Raw genomic sequence first — 8,723 nt, forward strand, 5'->3', positions numbered from 1 at the left:
GGGTGTGGAGGGAAGCTTCCAAATGTCAGCTCCTTGGGGGGGCTCCGGGACAATCAGAGGAAAGGCTCTGCCTGGAAGTGGGCATCCCGATGAGATTTCCAGGTGCCGGCACCTGTGTGGGGCTCAGACAGCACACTGTGCACTGGCTGCTGGTTATGGGCACCTGCCGGGCTGTGATGGGTCTGCTCCAGGCAGGAAATGTCCTGGGTCATCCTTCCCCAGAGGGCTTGTGCTTCATCCCCCCTGCTGAGATCCAGGCAGTGATGCCTGGGGACCTATCCTTCTGGGGCTTCACTGAATGCTTGGAAAATTCTAGGTGTGGCTGGCTGCGTGAGGAACCCGCCAGATCAGGCTGAGTCCAGGCAGTCGTTAGGATCAGCTTTCCCTCAGAACAGATGGAGCCAGAGGTATGGTGGTCTTAATCTCTACTCTCTCCTTCCTGTGACGGGTGACCTTCAGTTGAGGCACAGTCCCTCAGTAATAGCCAGTTAGAAACAGCAGGGTGTGTAGACTCACGCCGCTGTCCCTAGCTCCCTGTTCTGCAAACTTCTCCACTGCTCCCCTCGGTGACCTTGAGCAAATCACAACCTGAGCCTGTCATCTCATCTGTGAAACTTGCAAGGCTCCCCCCGTCTAATTACAGTTCCTAATTGTAGAGAATCACAATTCGTTTGGCGCAAAGCAAGCTTTGCTGACCTTTCCCATGACTGGCCATTCTTGGGCCTGCAGTGGGGGTGGTGAGCAAATTCTGTTCCTCCCTCATGCTGTGTGCAAGTCTCCGCCCGTTTGCTCCCCCTTGGGGAACATTGCGAAATGCTCAGACCACCTATAAGAGGTTGTCTTCGAGCCCAGGTTTCCGGACAAAAGGCCCATGAGGGGCTCGAGGTCGTGTGGAGACAGAGGGCATGTTTGCAGCTGTGGCCGCTGAGCCAAGAAGAGCGGTCCTCGTGCCTCGTGGCCTGATTGAACCCGCTCATCTGGCGTCCTGTGCCTGGTCTGAGAGATGTCTACACTGGCAGGGCTGCCAGGCCAGGGCTTCCCGAATTGGAATGTGCCCCTGAGCCACCTGCTGGTCTTGTTAAAATGTCCACTCTGCTTCAGTCTGTCTGGCATCGATGGGTTGGGCAGATGATGGGCCCCCAGAATGTCCACGTCTTAATCCCCGGAACCTCTGACTGTGGTGGGTGATAGGCTGAGGAGGATAAAGGCTGCTAGTCAGCTGACCTGGAGATGGGAGATGATCCTGGCCCATCCAGGTGGGCCCAGTGGAGGTCTGACGGATGCAATGTGAGACGGAACCAGCTGCTTCTGCTGGCCTTGAAAAGGGAACTGGGGAGCTTTGAGGCAAGGAATACAGGTGCCTTCTAGAAGCTGGAGCAAGCAAGAAAAAGGATCTTCCTCTAGAGCCTCCCGGGTGACATAGCCCTGCCAACACCTTGCTTCTAGCCCCAGGAGACCTGTTTCAGACTTCTGCCCTCAGCAACTGTGAGGTCATACTTCCGTGTTGTTTTGAGTTACTAAGTGTGTGGTCAGCTGTTACAGCAGCAATAAGAAACCGATACGGGCTGCATTTCTGACAAGCTCCCGGGTGATGCTGAGGCTTGAGTCTGTCTGAGTATGGCACTTACACCTGAGTGACCTGGGTGACAGCTTGAAGGTGGGAGAGAGCTGTTTATTCAGGGGCTCCCATGGACGCTTCTCATTATCCTGTTTTATCTGTGTCTCCTTATTCCTCCCTAGGCAGAGATTATTTGAGGTCCCTGGGTTGTCTCTTGATATGATCCAAGTCAGGGGCTTTCCTGGTTTGTGGCCTCCAGCCCCCCTGAGAGAGCTCAGATTACTGTAAGGGCCCCCCTACTCTTGTGGGTGCTCTCTGTTACTCAAATAAGTGAGGCGTCATGCAAATTGCATTTCTCAAACGTATGCAGGTGCCATGAATAGGATCCCAGTGGACCGTGGTGGCTTAGAAAAGAGGCTTTGCCCTTCAGCTAAGATCTAAGCGCTATCAGGACCCAGGTGTCCCTATGTGATTCGGTCTCTCCCTCCTCCTCTGATTGCACCACACGCTTTTGTCCCCATCACGTGTTGAGTAGGCTCCAGCCCCACTGGCTGCTTTCTGCCCTTGAACACGGGTCTTTCCTTCTTGGCATCTGTGGGCTTCCTCTTCTTTCTCCCCGTTTGGGTCGATAAGTGCCTTCTCTGACTGCAGCGAGCAAGCACGGCTCACCTGGTACTCTCCCTTACTGCTTGGGTGCGTTTCATTTTAGTGTTTGTTCCAGTTTGTAGCTGCGTATTTATTTGAAGGGTTTGCGTGTTTGTCACCTGTCTTTGCCTCTGGATTGAGTTCAGCAAGGGCGGGGCCCGGGGCATTTTGTGTCGGTCTGTGCCGGACGCACTGAGCACAGGTTACATGCTTAATCCGTATTAGACTAGGGAATGAAGGAATAAATGAGTGGGAGTACATCTGAGCCCTCATGAGAACTCCAGACTGTGTCCACTTGCCTTAATGCTCCAAGTTTATCACTGTCTCCTAGAGCACTAGTCCCTGAATCCCTCTTGTAAAATAGAAGCCCCACGGCTGACCGGATTGGTCCGTGTTTACCTTCACGTATCTTTCTGCTTTTCATGTCTCCTCTCCATCTCCACGGTTTATCTCTGCCACAAGGAGAGAGAGCTTTGTCACCCTCCTCTCAGTGTGATTGGCTGTCTCCTAATGGGAAAAAAAAAAAAAAAAAAAAACGATGCATGCTCGGTGCCTGGACCTGCTTTCTTCCATTGTCATCTCAAGTCAGGAGGGCTTTTGTATGGCCTGAAGCTGAATACTTGTATTGACTTTTGTTTTATCCCCAGAGCTTGTGTGCTTCATGTGAGCCCTGGCAGCTGCCGGAAACAGTTTCTGGTCTTGAAGCTCACCTCGGTGAGAGCAGCATGGGCTGAGAACACGGGAGCTGACTTCAGGTGTAACGGGAGGGCTGCAGGCTAGACCGCAAAGGAACAGCTCCCCGCTGACAGAATGGTGAGACCAGGACACGTGTCCCCAAGCTGCCACGGAGCGGATGTTTCTGGAGAAATCCAGGGGAGACCTGACCCTGTCGTGAGGGGCTGATTAAAACACAGTGGGGTCTAGAGGCGGGCAGCGGGCAAGACGTAAACCACGGGGAGCTGGGATAATGGCTGACTGGAGTTTGCTCTCTAGTTTTTATTATAGACATTTCCCACCATGAGTGCGAATGATTAGAAAACTCGAATCCTTAGAGATGACAAAACTGAAATTGCGGGAGGTTAAGTAACTCATCCGAGGTTATACATCCAGACTGTGAATTCAAGCCTTTCTGACTCCAAATCTTTTGTACTCCTACTGCTTCCTCTCGTGAACCTGAAAAATTCCTATTGTGTTCCACAGCTATTTGTTTGTATACATCAGTTCCTCAAGAGGGTTGCTTTGTTCTGGCTTGGGGAATCCGGGACCACTTCCTGGAGGGTGTTTAGTGTTTGGATGTGTGTGCAAAGGGCGGAGTGGTACACAACTCAGCATGGTCTTCTCAGCGTCCATCCTCCCTGTTTCCGGCATAATGCCTGACTTTTTGGCAGGGGGTGGGGAGACCCATTTGTCACCAGTTCTCAACCCTACTTGTCTGTCTGGGTAGAGTCTAAGCTAGCTCCAAGAGGGGAATATCAGGCCTCAGCCTAAGCCAATCAGTGCATCCTATCCTTTTGGCCACAGTTCAGGGATGGTCACATATTCTATGCAGGTCCAATCAGAGAAGAGCTAAGGATTTTAGAGGGGGCTATCAGTAAAGGTTTTGGTTCTATCTAGCTGTATTTGAATGTGAGAGGAGGTGTGCTTGGTGCTGTGGTGGCCATATTGTCTTGAAGGCTGAATTGGAAAATGCATGAAATTGCATTCTAACATCCTGGTTGGACTCTTGATCCAGCCATGCCTGAAGCTGCCATACCTTTAAACTTTTCCACTTATACGTACCAGTGAATTCCCTTTGTCTTTGCTTAAACCTATTTGAGTCTGTTTTTCTGTCACTTGCAATGGGGAGAACCATAGCTGATGAAGGTGAAGGTAAATCCACCACCCCCACTTTACAAGTTGGGGACAGCAGTAGTAAGAGAGACATATCATTAGCCTGAAAGTGTGGGCATGAGGAAGTCTCAGTATCCTTGCAAGTTCCAGCAAGTGGCTGGAAAAATGAATAGGATATAGTTTTCTTTGAACTCCCCTGTCCTGCCCCATAAGAGGATAAATATGAAACTGCTTGCTCAGAGCATTTGTGTCCTGGAGTATTATTAATAGGTGTTTCATTGGGGGAAGGGGTTGTGTGGTCTAACAAACTTGAGAAACACAGGAGCAAATAAAGAGATAACGAACGCACTACCAGATTGAAGCCTTTAAAATGCTAACATGTATTGTGAACTCTAAGGAGAGAGAAAGTGTGTGTGTGTGTGTGTGTGTGTGTGTGTGTGTGTGTGTGTGTTTCCAGAACTTATTTTTCTTGGAGACTCTCATGGGACCAGTGTTGCAAAGAATACTCTTTTGAAAACATTGGCTTAGAGGACAGTTACTGTGCAGGCTTCAGAGAAGCCACGTTCCGGGATGAAAAACTTGGCAAAGGCAGGAGTGTTTGTCTAGATGTGGGCAGGACAGGGCTCTATGCAGGAAAGGGAGGTAGCTCTTGATTCATGGACTCCAGAAATACTGTCTGTCCTTAAATGGCCCTCTGGCCAGCCAGCAGCAGGACTGAAATTCCCGTGAGTATAAGCAAGATTTGGGCTTGGAGCAAATCTTGAAGAAATTCCGACTGAACTATAAACACAGAGCTGCTTGGTGACAGTATCCAGTCTGCTATTCATTCATTTATTTGTGTAACACCTATTTGCTGAGTACCTACTGTGTACCAGATACTGTTGTACGTACTAGGGATGCATCAATCAGACAAATTCCTGCTCCTGCGGATCTTAAATTCTAGCAGATGAAAATAGACAGTCAAGTAGATATAGATATACATGTACATAGTATATTATGTGGTTAAGTGCTAAAATAAATAAAGCTGGCTCATGGGTACTCAGAATGCCAGGGAGGCGATGTTTGATAAGGCTGCTGGGATGGGCTTCATTGAGAAACACATTTGAATAGACACTCGAAGGAGGTGAGAGATGAGCTTTGAGAAATGTTCCAGGCATTGAGAACGCCAGCGAGAGGGACCCGTGTTGGGAGCATGCCTGGACTGTTGGAAGCACAACACGGCATTCACTGCAGCTGGACAGGCTGGGCAAGGGGGAGTGGAGGTAATGTTGAGGAGGGAACTGTAGGAAGACCAAGTCATGTAAAGCTTTGGATGACTTTGGCTTTCACCATGAGTGCAATAAACTGCCATTGTGGGGTGTGACCAGAGGTGGCGCATGATCTAGCTTACATTTGTAAAGGGGCGCTTTGGTGGCTTTGTTGAAACTCACATGCATGCAGCACTCTCAACAATAGCCAAATTATGGAAAGAGTCTAAATGTCCATCAACTGATGAGTGGATAAAGAAAGTGTGGTTTATATACACAATGGAGTACTACGTGGCAATGAGAAAGAATGAAATATGGCCTTTTGTAGCAACATGGATGGAACCGGAGAGTGTTATGCTAAGTGAAATGAGTCATACAGAGAAAGACAGATACCATATGTTTTCACTCTTCTGTGGATCCTGAGAAACTTAACAGAAGACCATGGGGGAGGGGAAGGGAAAAAAGGTAGAGAGAGAGGGAGCCAAACCATAAGAGACTCTTAAAAACTGAGAATAAACTGAGGGTTGATGGGGAGGGGGGGAGGGATGGGAAGGAGGGGAGGGCGGGTGATGGGCATTGAGGAGGGCACCTGTTGGGATGAGCCCTGGGTGTTGTATGGAAACCAATTTGACAATAAATTTCATATTAAAAAAAAAGAAACTCATATGCATGGGCCCAGGGTGAAAGTTGGCAATGGGGAGGGGGCTGCACAGTTTGCCTGGGTCCCGTGGTGGCTCGAGCAGTGGCTTGGTCTGGGGCTGTAGGTGAGTGAAGGCAGGGAGCAGTAGCTCGTGCTGGATGCCTTCTGAGGGTGTAGCCAAAGGGGCGTCCTAATAGATGGGAGGTGGGGAGTGAGAAAGGGCAAGTTGAATCAAGGATAACTTTTGGTCCAAGTGACTGGAAGGATGAAGTTTTCCTCACCGGGGATGGCGAGTCTTGCATTATGTCTAGAAAAAAAAACAATGTTTAAAAATTGGGAGATTTCACGTGAAGAAAAAAAAAAAATCCACATTTCTATCCACTCTTGAGAAATGGAAAGATCTGATAAAATCAAGCCCACCTTCTACTTTGCATCCTTTGGGTAGAGCTGGCTGGCTGTGCCTCTCTTAGCTGGGAAAGCACATTTGAGTTTCCTCAGCTGGATCACACACCTGGCTCCTTAGGGACTTGAGTGGGAGAACCTAGGGGTGGGTAATAAGTAGTGAAAGAATCAGGGCACCCGGGTGGCCCAGGTGGCTGAACATCCGAATTTGGCTCAGGTCATGATCTCGCGGTTTGTGAGTCCAAGCCCCACAATGGGCTCATTGCTGCTGTCAGATCGAGCCTGTTTCAGATCCTCTGTCCCCCTAGCTCTCTGCCCCATCCCTCCCTCAGCTCGTGCTCTCTCAAAAACAAAACAAAACACCCCCCAAAATAAAAAATAAAAGCAAAATACGCACACAGAAGAATCTGCAATCCTTCCAAGTTCCCAGATGATGCTGATGCTGCTGGTCTGGGGACCACACTTTGAGAAGCAGTGAAGGAGCACGTCCTCCCCTTAGCACCACTCCTCACATGACTGCAGACGAGGATCTCAGAGGACCTGGGAATGGACTGTGAGACTGAAACAGGTTGATAGGGTTGGGCACAGGAGGGGCTAATCAGCCAGGAGGTCCTTTGAGGACGCTTCAGGGTTTGTCAGAACTCCTGAAGGCACACTTGGCTTGCTTTCTTGCTCTTGGCAAATTCTGGCTCTTCTGGGTCGAGGTCACCAACCATCGTGGCGGGGAGGCTGAGGCCTGGAGGAGGACCAGGGAGGCCCTAGCAGCAGCCAGTGTCTCCAGAGGATGCAAGGGGCAGATGAATTCCCTGCAGCCCGCCCAAACTGTTGGCACTAGCTCTCTTTCGCTTAGGCTCCCGGCTCATTATGTAGCCCTGGAGCTCATGCTTCTGCAGCAAGAAGCAGAAATAAGATTTCCATCTGCTTCTCCAGCTTGGAGAGATCCCAGGGAGAGCCCCGTGGCGACCACAGCACCGGCCTCCAGGTTACCCCAAGCACATGAGGCTGGAGAAGGTTCTGGAGTGTCTTCAAGCGGTTCAAGGTAAAGTTTGGGAATCTAGCCTGTGCTGGAGGTGCAGCAATGTGAAAGCAGGATAAGTCACTTTGTCTTTTCTTCCTGACCAGGAAAATATTTCCCTGTACATCTGGTTTGCATTTTTCTTTAGGCTTCTGCCAGAAACAATTGGGAAAACAGAATGCAGCCCAGGATCGAAAGAATCTATCCATTCCTCTGGAATTCTCCATCTGTCCGGCTGGGCCCCATATTAACATTTGAGTAATTCCCTAATGTGAAGTCGCCAGGCTTTAAAAATAGTGCAGGCAGGCTTGCGTTTGCTAGTGGTTTCTCGCCTTCAAATGTTGGCCTCAAGCCCTCTGTCCCCCTTGAACATTCTCCACACCCCTGCCTATCATAATACCCTTGCCTGTCCTAATCCAACCCATTCATTTATATGTACAGTGTTTGTCACCCCCCTTCTCTGTGCTGGACCTTGGTGGGTCTTGGGGTCGGTGGTGAGCAAAATAGCTGTCACCATCATGAAACTCAGTCTGTGAAGAGGCAGGCCAATTAAAATCGGGTTATTAGTGATGGTTTCTATAAAGCAGTGCTTCTCTGCTATCTGTGAGCAAAGACCTATTATTTTTCATTTCCCATCAAACATGGTCCTACTGTGCATGATTTGTGTGTAGTTTGTATCATGAGTTGGATGATACTTCACCCTGTCTAATGAGATGGGTCCACCCATCCCCTGCTTGGATGCCCTATAATAAAAGTTTCTAAACCCTCAAATGCTGTATGTTGATATGGATGCATAACAACCTGTTGGTGGCCCATCACTGGTCCACACTTGGAATGGTATTCTATCAAGGACCAGTGAGGGGTTAGGAGAGACAAAAACAGATGCCTTATTTAGGCTGGGTGATTACTGAAGGACCCTTGAAGAAGTGAAACTGGAAAGATGAGTAGAGACAATCAACCTGGGTTGGGGGGCAGGGAGTGAAGGCACCAGTGTTTATGAGTAAGGAAGAGCAAGTATCAAAGCCCAGAGGAGGTAAATGAGGGGCTAAACGAAAATGGAAGGCAGGGGCGCCTGGGTGGCTCAGTCAGTCGAGCAGTGGACTTTGGCTCAGGTCATGATCTCACAGTTCATGGGTTCAAGCCTGGTGTTGGGCTCAGTGCTGATAGCTCAGAACCTGGAGCCTGCTTTGGATTCGGTGTCTCCATCTCTCTCTCTGCCCCTCCCCGACTCAGGTTCTGTCTCTCTCTCTCTCCCTCTCTCTCAAAAATAAATAAACATTAACAAAAATCGAAATGGAATGCAGAGCGATGGGAAGGGTGAGTGAGTGATCTGCTCCCATATTCACTCTGAGGAAGTCCCTCTGGTTGTGACTGAGGCATCCTTTG

The 8,723-nt window shown here is 49.5% G+C and overlaps 1 long non-coding RNA gene across 1 annotated transcript; it reads left to right on the forward strand.

The window, feature by feature from the left end:
* The first annotated feature begins 1,577 nt into the window (after positions 1 to 1,577).
* Positions 1,578 to 8,108, forward strand: LOC147583516 (uncharacterized). The gene is made up of 4 exons (XR_015243163.1): positions 1,578 to 1,657; positions 2,851 to 3,016; positions 7,253 to 7,361; positions 7,486 to 8,108. It is a non-coding gene; the product is annotated as an uncharacterized LOC147583516 (long non-coding RNA).
* The last annotated feature ends 615 nt before the right edge of the window (positions 8,109 to 8,723 follow it).

Source organism: Puma concolor, chromosome A2 (genome assembly GCF_028749965.1).
Source record: "Puma concolor isolate L17-30 chromosome A2, mPumCon1.1.hap2, whole genome shotgun sequence".
Lineage (NCBI taxonomy): Eukaryota > Metazoa > Chordata > Mammalia > Carnivora > Felidae > Puma > Puma concolor.